At 35.3% G+C, this 16,058-nt stretch overlaps 1 protein-coding gene across 1 annotated transcript in view; it reads right to left on the bottom strand.

The window, feature by feature from the left end:
• The window catches only part of LOC121729324 (nuclear hormone receptor FTZ-F1 beta), a 41,195-nt gene extending 25,326 nt beyond the window's left edge, over positions 1-15,869 (bottom strand). The window contains exon 1 of the mRNA XM_042117798.1: positions 15,554-15,869. The gene's annotated coding sequence lies outside the window, so the exon portion shown is untranslated. The remainder of the gene's footprint in view (positions 1-15,553) is intronic.
• Positions 15,870-16,058: the final 189 nt, after the last annotated feature.

Raw genomic sequence — 16,058 nt, 5'->3', positions numbered from 1 at the left:
AAGGACATAGGCTACATTTTGATGTGGGAAAATATCTTATTTCCATGAAAATATCGATGAAAATTACTTCGCATTGCGCGTGGCCAGCGCTCATCCCGGGGGTCCTGGGTTCGAGTCCCGCAGGCGGAACAAAAAGTTTTCAATGTTCCTGGGTCTTGGATGTGTATTAAAATAATATTTCAAAAATCTTAAATATATTTTATGTATAATATTATAAAAAATCCAGAAATATATCGACGCGATGCAATGAACATTTTAGTTCTAATACGATTCAACAGATGGCGCTTTTTTTTTACTTCGTTGTAACATAGAACTAATCATACTTATTAGTTATTATGTTTTTGTTTATAGTTTTTAATACGTTAGAATATTATGTTTAATAATATTATCACTTGCTATAATAATAATCAATCTATCTGATCTTATAGAACTCCTACTGCATTTCTAAGGAGTTCGAGTGTGTTGTGTTGGCCTATATTCCATCCAGAAAATATTTTTACATTTTAATCTATACTAATATTATAAATGCGAAAGTATCTCTGTCTGTCTGTCTGTCTGTCTGTCTGTCTGTCTGTCTGTCTGTCTCGCTTTCACGCCAAAACTACTGAACCGATTGCAATGAAATTTTGTACACAGTTATTCTAGAGTCTGAGAAAGGACATAGGCTACATTTTGATGTGGGAAAATATCTTATTTCCATGAAAATATCGATGAAAATTACTTCGCATTGCGCGTGGCCAGCGCTCATCCCGGGGGTCCTGGGTTCGAGTCCCGCAGGCGGAACAAAAAGTTTTCAATGTTCCTGGGTCTTGGATGTGTATTAAAATAATATTTCAAAAATCTTAAATATATTTTATGTATAATATTATAAAAAATCCAGAAATATATCGACGCGATGCAATGAACATTTTAGTTCTAATACGATTCAACAGATGGCGCTTTTTTTTTTACTTCGTTGTAACATAGAACTAATCATACTTATTAGTTATTATGTTTTTGTTTATAGTTTTTAATACGTTAGAATATTATGTTTAATAATATTATCACTTGCTATAATAATAATCAATCTATCTGATCTTATAGAACTCCTACTGCATTTCTAAGGAGTTCGAGTGTGTTGTGTTGGCCTATATTCCATCCAGAAAATATTTTTACATTTTAATTCTAATATATGAAAACAGATGGCGCTTTATTTTTTACTTCATTATTATAACAGAACTAATCATACCTACTTTATTATATATTATTGTTTTTATTCATAACTAGCTGTTGCCCGCGACTTCGTCCGCGTGGACTTTAGTTTATAGTGCGCGGTGTCAACAAAATTTGTGTCAAATTTAAAAACTTTTTAAAACCCTGGTAAGTGGTACCCCTCTTAGGGCCGCGCAGCGCGCTACACCGGAATGGCAGCGCTGAAAGTGCTCGCCTCGCCGCTGCCATTCCGGTGTAGCGCGGCCCTTAATTAATCAAAATACCCAAAAACAGCTGTGCAGTGTGCACATAATCTGTACTAATATTATGAATGCGAAAGTATCTCTGTCTGTCTGTCTGTCTGTCAGTCTCGCTTTCACGCCAAACGCCAAAACTACCGAACCGATTGTAATGAAATTTTGTATACTGATAGTCTAAAGCCTGAGAAAGGACACAGGCTACTTTTTTACTGGAAAAAAGGGTTGTAAGGGTCATAAATTTGTTCAAAAAATTCATAATGGCGTTCATATGGCGCCGTGCGTCTTCTACATGGCGCTGACGCTTGCTCAAAAGTCTTTCTATAAGAGGTGGTATCATCTTACATTTAAGTCTCGATTTTTTTCGATTGTTATATCTATTCTACGGTATTAAATAACTCAGTACTTTATCTGTGCAGGCAGTGACGTAACCTTAAGACCAAATTTCACCAACGACTGTTAAAGTTAATGCTCGAATTAGTATCACGTTAGCTGTTTCGTTTTTCATATGAATGAAAGAGAAGACAGGATATTTTAACAAGCTGTTAACACTAACAGACGTTGGTGAAATTGGGGCTAAACCTATCAATGATAAATAGTTTATGGGTAAAGTTGTGTAATTGGGGGGCTAAAATAAGCTTTAAAATTTGGCATAATATATAAAGTAAACATACAAACATGAAGTACTTATTGTTTTCACACTGCACAGCTGTATTGATTTAAGGGGTACCAGGGTTTTTTTATAAAAGCTTTTGACACCAATTTTGTTGACATCGCGCGCTATAAACTGAAGTCCACGCGGACGAAGTCGCGGGCAACAGCTAGTATTATCATATTGCTATACTGTGGCATTTACCATAATCGCTTCAATCGATCACTTGATAATAAATGAGAGCTGCTGACCATGGGCATTCGTAAGTCGTAACACGGAACACCACTGGACAGGTGTAGTCTAATATTATCATTATTGTATGAGTTTAGAACGATACTAATCCTCCTTAGGCCCTCAGTTACCTCATTATCTGTGTGAAAAACAAAATAAATTTTGTTTCAAGCTGGTTTTATCATTTATGTAAGGCTATGGAATCGAGCCGCCTAAACTAGCTCATTTGAAAACTTCATCAATGGTTAAGGTCTAAATCAAATCTCTGAACACTTTTAAACGTTTAAAGATTGTATCATCGTTTGGGTTTCAGCAATTAATCAGCCTTAGCCAGCCCCTTGACGAGCAATTTTATTGTCAAATATCACGCTTCAATTTTATTGAACAGTTTATTTGACGATTAGATCAAAGGCGCGCGATGTTCAATATCAACCCTAGAGAATAATATTACGTGATACTGACAATAAAATTGCTCGTCTAGGGTCCTGCCCTGCCGCCTGTTCAGGGAAAAGACGCGTGTGGTAAAATAATTATGTAATATACAAATTGACAAGGACATGTCACTCAGGGCTTCTACACATAACTGCGAATTCGCATCGCATTGCAATATCATTTTTATTATGAGTTTTGCCGCAGATATTTGCGATGCGAGTTCACACTTCACAGTACGTGCAGAGTAGACAGAATGATAGAGTATGCCGTCTTAGAACTGATGTTGAATTTTTTAAATTTGACGTACCTATTATGACGAAAATCGTCGCTAGGGTTGTTAAATTCTTACCTACGAATTTAAAACTATAACCTGTCCGTTTATTTGCAGTCGAACTACTGGTAGTTATGTCTATTGTGGTACGTGTGAGAGCCCTTAATGTTTAGTAAGTTCTCATGTCACATGTGAAGTCATGTTTTACTTCACTTCGTAACTTCAATATTACTTCCCTGTTCTCACTTCACTCAGGTGAGTCGAGTCTCGAGTTACAAATATTCAAACGTCGCCAAAAGCTTGTGTTCGGTGACTCAATTCCGAAACCGAGTGATTCGAACGTTAGGGACCCTGCACAATGTATTTAAAACACTTTTGTTGAGTTTCGAGATTGTAATAGGGGAGCAGATAGGGCGTTCCTAGCAGATACATTTAGTAAGTAATCCGACATGTTGCACATATTGTTAGATCAGAATATTTAATTAAACGTTGTCATATTTTTTGTGTACTGTCTCAGGTCTATGCTGGTGCAGTTTCTAGCGTGACAACATTGCTCATATTATGTATTACATAATATTAAGCATTATAAGCATAGCTTACACATACATATTATGTGTAAGCTATGCTAGAATGTTCTAGTTGTAAAGTTAATAAGACTTGAATGTAACTCAAGAGTCAAGATAGTTGTAACTTGAGACTCGATTAACTCGACATTACTTTAAGTTGGTATACTACTAATACGTAGGTCGCACTGAAAGTTTTGCGTAACTTAAAAAAACGACGTGTTATAACCAAAATATTATGTTTATTGCTTTTCAAAATACTCTCCTTTACATTCTAAATATTTTTGTATGCGATCGAACCATTTTTTAAAACAGGAGGACCACAGATTTGAAGGCATGTTTTATACGTGCTGATTGAACGCTATCACTGCCTCTTCGGAGTTGGTAAAAGTAAAACCTCTCATTAAATCTTTAATTTTGGGAAAAATACAGAAATCACAGGGTCCTAGGTCGGGGCTTTGTGCAGGATGGGTGACGAGTTGTGATTTTTTGGAACCTAAAAATGACTTTGTTTTGGTTGCTGTGTGTGAGAGGCGTTGTCATGGTGTAGGAGAATGCGGCTTTTTGGTCGTCTTTCGCGAACTTTTTTTAATATCCTGGGTAAACAAATGGTAGAATACCACTCAGCATTAACACTCTTTTGATCTCCAAGTGGAATTGTACAAATGGGATCCGTAATTCAGAAAAAAAAAACGCTAACATTTTCTTACCAACGTTTCTCGCCTGCCTCACTTTTGTTGGCTTGTTCTCATTTTCAAACACCCACGCACAAGATTGCTGTTCTTTTTCGGGTTCAAAACAACAAATCCACGTTTCGTCTCCTGTGAAATTGTCATAAACAGCATTACAATGTCCGTGGGCGTGCTTCAGTAGCATCTATGAGCACCATTCCACACGAGCCCGCTTCTGCTCCGCTGTCAGTTCATGAGGGGTCCAACGACAACAAAGTCTCCGAACTCACAATTCTTCGTGCAATTTTTTTTTTTATTTGGCTCATACCACTCCCCATTAGTCCTCAAATTGTCTCATAGGTAATCTGCGGGTTTTCTTCAATTAGCCGCTTAACAGTAGCCACATTAATTTCGTTGACGGCAGTTGAAGGCCGCCCTTCACGAAATTCGTCATGTAAAGAAACTCGACCTCTCTCGAATTCAATATACCATCTCCTCACGGTGTTCAAACAAGGTACTTCCCTCCCAAAAGTATTTTGAAGACGAGCAGCACAGTCTTACGGAGAGAGAGAACTTTTAAAATCATAAAAAATCATCGCTCTAAAATCTTTTCGACATTCCAATTGCGTACGTAGAACTTTGATGCGTGATAAAAAACAATTGACAAATGATTTCCAATTTTTTTTATATTGCTAGAAAGGTTGCAACGTTTAAAAAAATATAACATTCAAAACTCAAATAGTTCCGATTAGCTAGAAGTGCAAAACTTTTAGTGTGCCCCATGTATATTCTGTGCTTTAAGTCAAAAGCTTGAATATCGTTTTGATTACAAAAAAACTCTACTTTAAAATCTAAATCATTTCTACCAAAATCATTGTATTTCCGGAACACAGATTGTTCAAAGACCAAAAAAACTGGTAGTAAGTAAAATGAAGATTTAGGGACCAGAATGGCAATTTTCAGCACTAGAGTTACACGTATAAGTTCTCTGATTGATATTCTAAGAAACTGGACCTAGATTTAAGTAAAGATTTAGGAATCAAAATCGCAATTTTCAGCACTACAATTACACGTATAAGTTATTACTCTGATTGATGTTCAGGTGATGCAATAAATCAACAATATCCTGGTTCATTTCACAATTTAAACATTCAATTGTTTAACTTCAAAATCGACCTCAATTTCCCCTCAAAATCGATACCTCCAATGAGCAAGTCCCTCTACATCGGCGGCGCCAGTCAAGACCAGTTCTGTGAGTCACCAAATGGTTTCACAGAATCCGTTGCGAAACCGAGCCTTTCGGCTTTCGGCGTTCGGCTTTTTACGCGAATACCAACTCTTGTCACATGCAGACATTGTTTTAGCGGGAGTCAGTTTTTTAATCGCTGGACAGCAATTATTGAAGATACCTGGAAGCCTCTGAGGATAGGTCCTAGCCTAGCATATTTTACTAACCCCCGACAAAATAGAGGGGTGTTATAAGTTTGACGTGTCTGTCTGTTTTATGTTTGTTTTATGAAATAAGGGGGCAAACGAGCAAACGGGTCACCTGATGGAAAGCAACTTCCGTCACTCTATATAGACACTCGCAGCATCAGAAGAGCTGCAGGTGCGTTGCCGGCTTTTTAAGAGGTAATAGGATAATAGAGGAGGGTAGGGATGGGAAGGGAAGGGAATAGGAAAGGGAATTGGGCCTCCGGTAAACACACTCACTCGGCGAAACACAGCGCAAGCGCTGTTTCACGCCGGTTTTCTGTGAGAACGTGGTATTTCTCCGGTCGAGCCGGCCCATTCGTGCCGAAGCATGGCTCTCCCACGTATAAAATGTCTGTCTTTAATATTGTAAAATATGCGAGCGAAAGTCTGCACTTATGACGCTGCCGCTTACCAGATTTTAATGAAAGCTATGGGGGTATTTTGAGTCTCGCGAAAAGACAGAATTGTTTTTATGCCGTTACATAAAAGTTAAAGGGGATGATGAGAAGATGAGAAACGAATTTCTCATCTTCTTCAGCGCAATGATAGCGGGCAAGTGGCGACATCTAATAATTTATGAACGCAAATTACGTGAAAAATTAATTATCACCAACCATAGAAATTGGTACAGTCGATGCCAAAAGTAAAATGCAGAATTGACTTTTACAAAAAAAAAAAACGACTTAATTAACTTATGAGCCTTCTGGTAACTGTACAATGTTTTTTGCATTTGTTAAAGCATTCTAGATGTTTTTATATAAAATTTTCTTAGCAAATAGAAAGTTGTAGATTTAATCTTTTGTTTTGACTTAAAATGTAGATGTCGAGTCCAGATTACCGTTTCAGGTCAAGGTATCTAAGAATAGCCGAGAATTGAACACATCTCGATATAATGCACCGTTATAATTAGTTAAATATTATAATGTGACATACGAATTACGATAGGTAACGGTGCGACAGAGATGGCGTTGTCTACGCCATAGGTGAGAAAGAGATGGCTGTATGTCACGCAGTCTCTACTCCACCGCCTACCGCTAAGGTCAAAGATGTGAATAGATGCTTTTTCCGCGACACTATGGATTTTTAGCTTTTTAACCGACTTCTTATTTATCCGTTCGGTTCGATATTTTGAATTTTACAAACAAAATAACTTTCTTGTATTAAGTGAATTGGTAAAACCCTTATTTTATTTTCTAATAGGTATAATTTCAATCTTAGCAACAGATTAACGACGATATTACTTAAATTTATTTGGAAAACATAAGTACCATCTTAAAACTTGATATAATGGTGTACAAAAGTGTTAAATTTTTTATTTTTATTTTCAGTTTGACTACTGATTGATCATTATTATTATATCATAATATCTTATATCTTTAAACGAGCAATTCTTGTATTATATAATATGTATATGTATAATTGAAATCTCGGAATCGGCTCCAACGATTTTCATGAAATTTAGTATATAGAGGGTTTCGGGGGCGATAAATCGATCTAGATAGGAATAATTTTTAGAAAATGTCATTTTATTCGTGGTATATCGAATACCGAGCAAAGCTCGGTCAAATAGCTAGTGAATTATTTATATTGTAAGATTATATTTAGTAGATTCGGCCTATTGGAATTAACTTTGCTATGTGTCATTGTACACTTGAAAAGCACGTTTCATGTACCATTCCGATATGAATCATCTTATGACGATAAGGACTCACCGTGCTGCCACAGTGCTGCGTAGAAAATATAGGAATTTGATACGCCCGAGCTCGACTCTATGTAGAGACTAGAGTAGTCACAATTAATATACTTCTTTAAGCAAATGTACCTCTAGTATGCGATGCTACTGGGCCCTGGTATGACTGCTAGGGATTTTATTACGAAATTTATCTACTATTTATATATTTTCATATGGTTTTAAGGAAAAATGGGAGGACTTATTTTTAAGAAGAAAAGTCTTGTGCGCTATACTCTAGCCATTCTTGTCGATGTCTTGTTAGTTTTGTTAGGACGTGGTTAGAACAATGCCTGGTATCTGAATTCTGCTGTTTCTTTGACAATAGTTTAGCCATACCATAGCGTTGTTGGGTGGTTACGAACTTACGAGTTTATTACAATTCAGATAATAATTAATTAGCATGAATAATTATAATAATAATATGTCACATACTATAAAGTTTTTGCCACCACTATTAAAAATATTAATGTGTTTTTAATGAACCTTCGACCTTCGCCACATATTGTAGGTACATACTATTGTAATAATTATTATGACCGCTGCCGCAAAATTTTGACATAATATTATCACTTTCAGTCTGTTGGCCTTATGGTAAAGGAATAATAAGACAGGATTAAGTAATAAATTCGTTTTGCTTTCTTTTTTTGTCTTCTACGTTTGAACTTGGGAATGAAATTCCAAAGATAATGCCATTATTAGTATGTCCCGTCTTCTTTTCGCTTAATAATAAGGCAGCACAATTATATGACAAACGATCTTTGAAAGCTTAGATGTTCCAAACAATACCTCTTTCGCGGTTTCGTGATTAGTGAGGCAGACGCGCTGAGTCAGACTTCCGCCTGATAGCAAGGTCACCGGCCGCGGCGGGAAAGTAGTGAGAGTACCATAAGCCCGCGCGCATTGACGTTAATTTTTTTTTATTAAAAGAACAAAGGGCATAGGGGGAATTAAATCTGGCCTTGTGTAAATTGTAATTATGTTTTTACGACAGTAAATCATGAATAATGTAATATAAAGTTGTTCAGTATGTATGTCTATTCACAATTTAGCAAATTAAAAATCGTTAATTTGGCAAAATAATATGTACTCACAATTAACTACCATCTTAAGTCATCAGAAAAGTTTGTAGATACATAGTTTAAAATGGAAGATTGGCGTTTGGCGAATCTCGATATTATCGACTAGCTAACTTTGAATAAACATAATTTTCTCATTTTACAATAAGAAAACATTCCCTTAACGTGTAAATGCCAGGGTAGCATTGAGGGTTAGTTAGGAAACAACAAAGCCACCATTGAGGTACTATAGACTGGAGAGAGCCTTATATCGGTGTATAAGCGTCAAAAGCGTGTAATGTTATGTCCTACTTACTAGGACATAACAAAGGAGTCGGTCTGCATATTTCATGTAATAAAAGTGTTAATAAAGGCTTTTAGTGAACATTTAATGCTGGATATTGTTGAGTTTTGTGGTTCCGCTAAATAATAAACCATAAGAATGGTCAAAGAATGCCTCAAACACGTGGATTTAACATTAAATACGTAAGTTTTGAACAATGTTTTTTGGGCTTTTCAATCGGTATTTTTGTAAGCTAAAAAGATAAAAATTAAGTTTATTAATCCCTTATTCGTGTTATATAAGGCATTAGTGCTAAAAATATCACATCAATTAATAATTTGGCTATAAAAATTGCATAGCTTTTTACGTGTGTTTACGGATTCTCATCACTTGAACTATAGTTAATCGATATCATGAACTAATTGACTTTCTTTCCTGTCTCATAATGTGCTTCGAAATAATCGACAAATAGAAATATTCAAGAAAATAAACGCACACTACTTGTATGAAAATAAGCACAAAATGGCCACGAGATGACGGGCTAAGGCTACATCTATACTATAATACTTTATCTATGAAAGCCACGGTATTTTACTTTTTTTTAAATAAAGTCTGTATTTTGGGGCGATGTTGTCAATGGACGTAGGCCAGCCGGCAGCCGCACCATGATCATGGCCCATGGGTCCCTTCAGAAGTACATTTGCTGCACATAAATTACCCCAACTGTACAAACACCTACATGTAACATGGCATTGTGAATTGTCTGTCGCAACGTGAAGGTGTGTCTGGCTCTGGCCTTATATGAGTCAATTTTTAACGCCGTACCATCACAAAGAAAATGAATAAAACATACGTCCTAAGGTATACGACGCAATAGTTTTTTAAACGTTGGAGGAAGCAAAACATTTGCTTTGAATATTTTTTATATTCAAACAAAAGGGATATGTGACCTTTATAATTTACGCCCCTCATTTGGTCGCTTGAAGGCTATTAAGTAGGTTACCTAATTATTACTAACTAGCCATAGTTTTAATTGCTTAACCACGTTCTTGGCATAAAGGGTAAACGTAATATATTATGAAAACTTGAAAGGGTTAATTTACATTTTGAATAAAATATACTTATTTATTCGTTTGTCAATACCATAACTAAAATAGACACTATTAAGAGCGTTTACGCCGTTCACGCTCAATTTGGCTTAAAACTGTACTTTTCAAACTTGAATAAGTCATCAACCACTTATCTTTATAAAAATGTTGATTACTTATTTTTATAGGAAATTTCACTGTCCTTACAGTTAGTAGAGAAAAAAATACGATTTTTAGAGTATTTGTACATTAAATCTCGATACCTTAACAGAGGTTTTCTTAAATTCCGTTTTAGTATCAGTTTCGAAGCTTTTAATTTACGAAACCAGCGACAGATCTAATAAGAAAAAAATAATAACCTATTGACAAGATCTTTAAGCAAATAGTTAGGAGAAAAAATTTTTTCATTTTGTTATATTACTATAAGAAATTTCAATTCAAAGAATGAGAAATATCAAGAATTTAAAACCTTATTTTTACCTATTGAGCTTACTTATTTCAATATAATAATAGCTTCATATGATAGAAGAACACTTTAATTAAAAACATACATTTTAAAAATCAACAAATATTTTGTCATTTTTTTTCTATAAATATTTTAAAACTACTATAAATCGCTGCGCGCAAAGCAATTCAAATTAGTCCGCCGCGAGGCTTGCTGAAGGAAGGACGTATCGCTCCGTGCTGCGCATGACCTTTGTTGACCCTTGTCGCGCATACCAGACTGGTGAACATTTATAGCGCGATCGAAAAATCTTGGTTCTTTGGTAAGAAAAATATTTTATTTTGTTGGTAAGTAATATATTATATTTTATGTATGTATTTTTTATGGCGGAAAATAATTTTACTATTAAAATACATTACATTACAGAACTAATGGGAAACAAAATGAAGATGTTTTTAGCAAAGAAAAGAAAACGCAAAAATGTAGAAAATTTGGAAAGTTTGGAAAAGGCAAGAGAGGCCAAAATGTTGCTATAATTATCACTGTTATCCTTACTTCAACTTATTTTTTCATTTAATTACTTACTTAGTCTTACAAATAACATGTTTTGTGTGCTTTCTGTTTGTATTTCAGGCAATATAAAAGTAAATCAACTGAAGAAACAATAACGGAAAAAGATGAATGTGAAAACCAACACGCAGAAAAGGTACCTTTCGTATTTGAATAGCAGTATTTTGACCGACTTCCGAAGTTTAGTACAGTTAATAGAATAATATGTGCTAGTTTCATGCCTAAATCATATCTATCTGCAAAGCTGAAAGCTATAAGAAAACCTGAAAGTTTGCCTGTTTGTGACCTCTACAGAGAAAAGAACGACCAACAACTATGGAGTTTTGGCCGCGATTACTTAAGGAGGTATCCAGTTCTGATGGTCTACCTGACCTTCGAGGAAGAGTAAAGCTGAATTTCATAGCTTATATTATTTACAGTAAGTGTAGCAATCACTTCTTTCAGTGCCGGACATTTTTAACCGACTTCCAAGGAGGATGTTATATGTTCGGGTGTGGATATATATATTTTTTTAATTTTTATTTGTGTATGTTCAACGATTACTCCGCCGTTTGTGAACCGATTTTTGAAATTTTTGTTTTGTTGTATGAGGTTTCACTCCAATTTGGTTCCATTTTCACAAAAGTGGTGACCTGATGATGGAAACCATGAGTAATCAAGGGAACTCCTCGAAATGTATATGAAAACATACAGTGATTTTGGTTTTATAAGAAGCATCCTAAGCATATGCTACTAAAACGCAAGATTTTGCACCGAGGTATACTATGGTTCCGAGGATACAAAGAGAATTTCGGATCCCTTATAGATACAAGTTTGGGGGTTTAGGCGTTGTTTTAAGAACTGAAAGCATATGCTACTATGCAAATTACATTCATCATCAGCATCATCATTACTACGCTGTCGTAGTAATGATGATGCTGATGAATGCCGACTTCAAAATGAAGATTGAGTACAGAAATAGTTGATTTTTAGCCGAATCTGGAAAAAGGCACTATTAGATAGGAAAAACTATTTTATACTTTTTAGTTCATATAATATGGATGTTATTATTGTTTTTACTTTGGAAGTCGGTTTTAATTTTTTGTTAAAAATAATAATTAACAGTTGTTTCCCACTGCCAGGCACCCTTAAATCTTCTTAAAGTATTAGACTTTGAGTCATGAGGGTGTCTGGCAGTGGGAAACAACTGTCAAAGATGTCCAGCTCTGGAAGACGAGATTTCTCAACTAACTGCGAAGAATACAAACTATGATATTGAGCTTTACTCTTTCTCGAAGGTCAGGTAGACCTTCAGAACTGGATACCTCCTTAAGTAACCGCGAGTCACGACCGAAACTCCATAGTTGCTGGTCATTCTTACCTCTGTAGTGGTCAGAAACAGGCAAACTTTTAGCTTTTATTAAATGACAAAAGTCTGGCTGTCGCTAGCTATTTATGAATGCTTCACGACACATCAGTCTGGTCCCGTAATTGAGTATTTCAGAAAAAAATAATTATTGATTTTTTTAATGTATTTTAAAACCTTATTATTAATTATATTGATATTTAATGCAAAAAGCTTAAAAAAATGTTTACAAAAAAATGTTGTCAAAATACATCATATAAATTCAAAATAACCATATGTTCCTATTTGAATATCAAGGAGTCACCTCGATTTCTCATGGTTTCCATCACCAGACCACCACTTTTGTGAACATGGTACCTACTCGGAACAATACAATGTGCAACAAAAGAAAAAATTTGAAAATCGGATCACAAACGGCGGAGTCATCGTTGAACATACATAAAAAATATATCCACAGCCGAACGTCTAACCTCCTCGTTTTTGGAAGTCGGTTAAAAATAATTGTAAAAAAAATATTATGATATGTATTTAATTTAAGAATAAAATATAATAAGTATACTATGTGTGTTGTTTACTTTCAATGTAAGGGCTGATTTACCAGATAGATTTTACCTGAGTAATAAATAAGTAACTTTATAATGTGTTATGTGTATATTATTTACCCCTATAAGAACCTCATGTCATAACATATCCGACGATTGAAAAATAATTCCAAACGAAAATGTGTATCTACTTTTCAATCGTCACCTTTTTTTGCCAATTAAAATTTATGATACCTAATTTGAAATATAAAAACTGTCAAAGTTGCATATTATTTATTTCTTATAGAAACTCAGGTAAAATAACTCGAACGGACTATACTATCGATAGCAAAATACTATACTATCGATAGTAAAATATACATCACTAGCACACGCACACATTGACAGATCGAAAATGGTCACGCATTTTCGGGTTATCAGGTGGTCTATACGACAGTATATACCTATTAAGTCTATGGTAGTAATAGTATGCTAAAATGTAATAGTAAATCATAATCAATAATAATAAATCGACTCGCATCGACATTGCATCCGCATTCCGCACGGATCAAAATCTTTTGATTTGACTATAATGAACCAACTCACGCACACAGTCGCACTTGCTTCTGTGTGAATAAAAGTGCACTGAATTACATGAAACTTGAATTTATGCGTACGACGTAAACGCTCTTAATATTAAATATTCCTATAATAACGACTTACTTGTACTATCCTTTTACTAATACCTGCCAGGAAAAAAACATGTAAAAGCCATTTTAAAACTAGGAAATCCTATTCTAAATGTTAAAATTGTGTTGAACGTTGAAATATAATTGTTACATCAGGTTTAACCTTGATGTGCACCGTTTTTTGCCGGTGGAACGTGTCTGACTGGGGCCCGGTATTCTTAATTGACCATAGACAACATACGAAAAATATTAGGTATTTTGAATCAAAATGAATCATAATAATATTCTTAATTAAAAAAAATAGATACCTGGCATTCTTCTGACGACCGAGATCAGAGACATTTATTTAATAAATAGTTTGGCAGGAAATTTATTAATTAGTGAACTCTCTAATTGCAGCCGTAAGTATCAACTCCAATATAGTAGAGTATGCGTTCATTCATTTTTTTTCCAAAAACTGCAGAATGAGTGGAAACGATGGAAAAAGAGATGGGGTTAGCTCGATATCTTTTAATATTATGCCTATTATTTACGTAATTCTCAAATAATCGGCTAAGTGCGAGACGGTGACGCGCACAAAGGGTTCCGTACTGTTTAAATAGAGAAAAATTAGGCCAAAAACTGTGTTTTTGTATGGGAGCCCCCCTTAAATATTTATTTTATTTTAATATTACTATTAAATAATATAATACCCATATAACTAAGGAATTTGTGAAAAATTCAAGTACCTACCTGTTGCCATTATTAATAAAAAGAGCCATAAAGGCAAAAAAACACATTTCTTGTATGGGATCTTAAATATAAACTTTATTTTATTTTTAGTATTTGTTGTTATAGCGGCAACAGATATACTTACATAATCTGTGAATATTTCAACTTTCCAGCTATTACCGTTCTTGAGTTATAGCCTGGAGACAGACAGACGGACAGAGAACGAAGTCTTAGTAACCCTTTAGGTACGGAACCCTAAAAAAGACTTTGGCCTAATTTTTGCTACATCTAAAACCTTAAAAAAGCAAGTTAAAATTAGGTTAAAGCAATCAAGTTAAAGCAACGTACTTACAGGTACTACTATATTAGCCCGTGTCATTCATCTACATTTCGTAAAACTAGCTTAAAGCCGAGCTTTGTGACGGCTCGCGTCGTCATACCTTGACTGACTGATGATAACGCATCTACATATTATTATTATAAATAAAAATTGCTATGTTCATACGTAACGTACATAATAATTCTATGGGCGTGATAGATTTTCCGTAAAGTGTACCACACAATGTACTTGTGGGATATACTAGCTGATGATTATTATTATAGTGTTGAAGTAACGGTAAAGCTTATTAGCTTATAAGTTATAACTTGGTTCATTAGTATGCTGCAGCCTTGGTGGCTAGCTCGCCTGTCAAAGGACTCGTTCGCAATTCGCACCTTGTCTTGTCTTGCTTCATACTTGGTCATATTTTAGTGCTTATTCTAAGTTTGTTTTAGCTTAATAACATTTAGCTCATCGTCGTATCGCACGTCATTTTGTCTAGGTAGGTTTTTAAACTGTATTTAAAGTAATTTAGATTTTTTTAAGTCATAACGAATAATAGTCATAATAACGAATAATATTGTTTCTTTTGGAAAAATTCTATATACTTATTATATAATGTAATAAATTTGATTTTTCAGCGTTACTATAGGTAACGCTGAAAAATCAAAATATAATATACTTACTTAATTAAAAAATGTTTAAGATATTTTATAAAGTATTAAAGAATCGCAGACAAATACTACAACAACTTAAACTGTACTTGTTAGTATACAAAAAGAACATTCATAAAAAAACCAGATACACAACTGCATTTCGAATAAGAAAAAAATTTAAGTATTGTGTGCGCGACAGTCCACCCAAACAAAACGCGGCGGGGCGGTTTACGTTCGCCGGGGGCGAGGTGCGGGGGGTGTGGGGTGGGCACCCTCCACGTCACGTGACGAGCGACCTTCAGGCGGCGCACCGACCTTGAGGCGCGCGGGTCAGAGGTGAATGCACGCCGCGCCCGCCCCGCGCGCCCCGCGCTGATCACCGCGACACTACTCACCGTTAACGCCGCCGCACCATGCTCCCACCGCACCACATCCCGGCCTCGTGCGCTCTCCTGTCACGAACAGGTATCAGCCGCGGCACACCTTTCCCATAAAATATCACCGACGAGTTTATTGACTTCGAGTCCCTCACGATTGCGCAAATCCAACTTTTTTCTGTATCGCCCGACACAATATAGCAGTCCGAAACGAAAACTACGAGCACTGTTCACCGAACGCGATATCGATTCACACAGAAATTTTCTTTGTAAAGAAAAACATTGAACAAACTTGTAAAAGTAAACCTACAACTAAGCCATGTCCTTTCACCTCCGCAAAACAAAGCGGAATAAAACTTACTCGAGCGAACTGACATCTTTTGACAAATTGAAAACAAATAGCTACATAGTGACATCTAGCGACGTAGAAATAAAACAAAATTACTAAGAATTAGATCATAGTCCTACATAATATCAATAGATGTCGCTATCAGCTGCATAATACTTTGTTATCTTATTTTCT

This window comes from Aricia agestis, chromosome 8 (genome assembly GCF_905147365.1).
Source record: "Aricia agestis chromosome 8, ilAriAges1.1, whole genome shotgun sequence".
Classification (NCBI taxonomy): Eukaryota; Metazoa; Arthropoda; class Insecta; order Lepidoptera; family Lycaenidae; genus Aricia; species Aricia agestis.
This window is presented reverse-complemented; position numbering and strand designations above follow the sequence as displayed.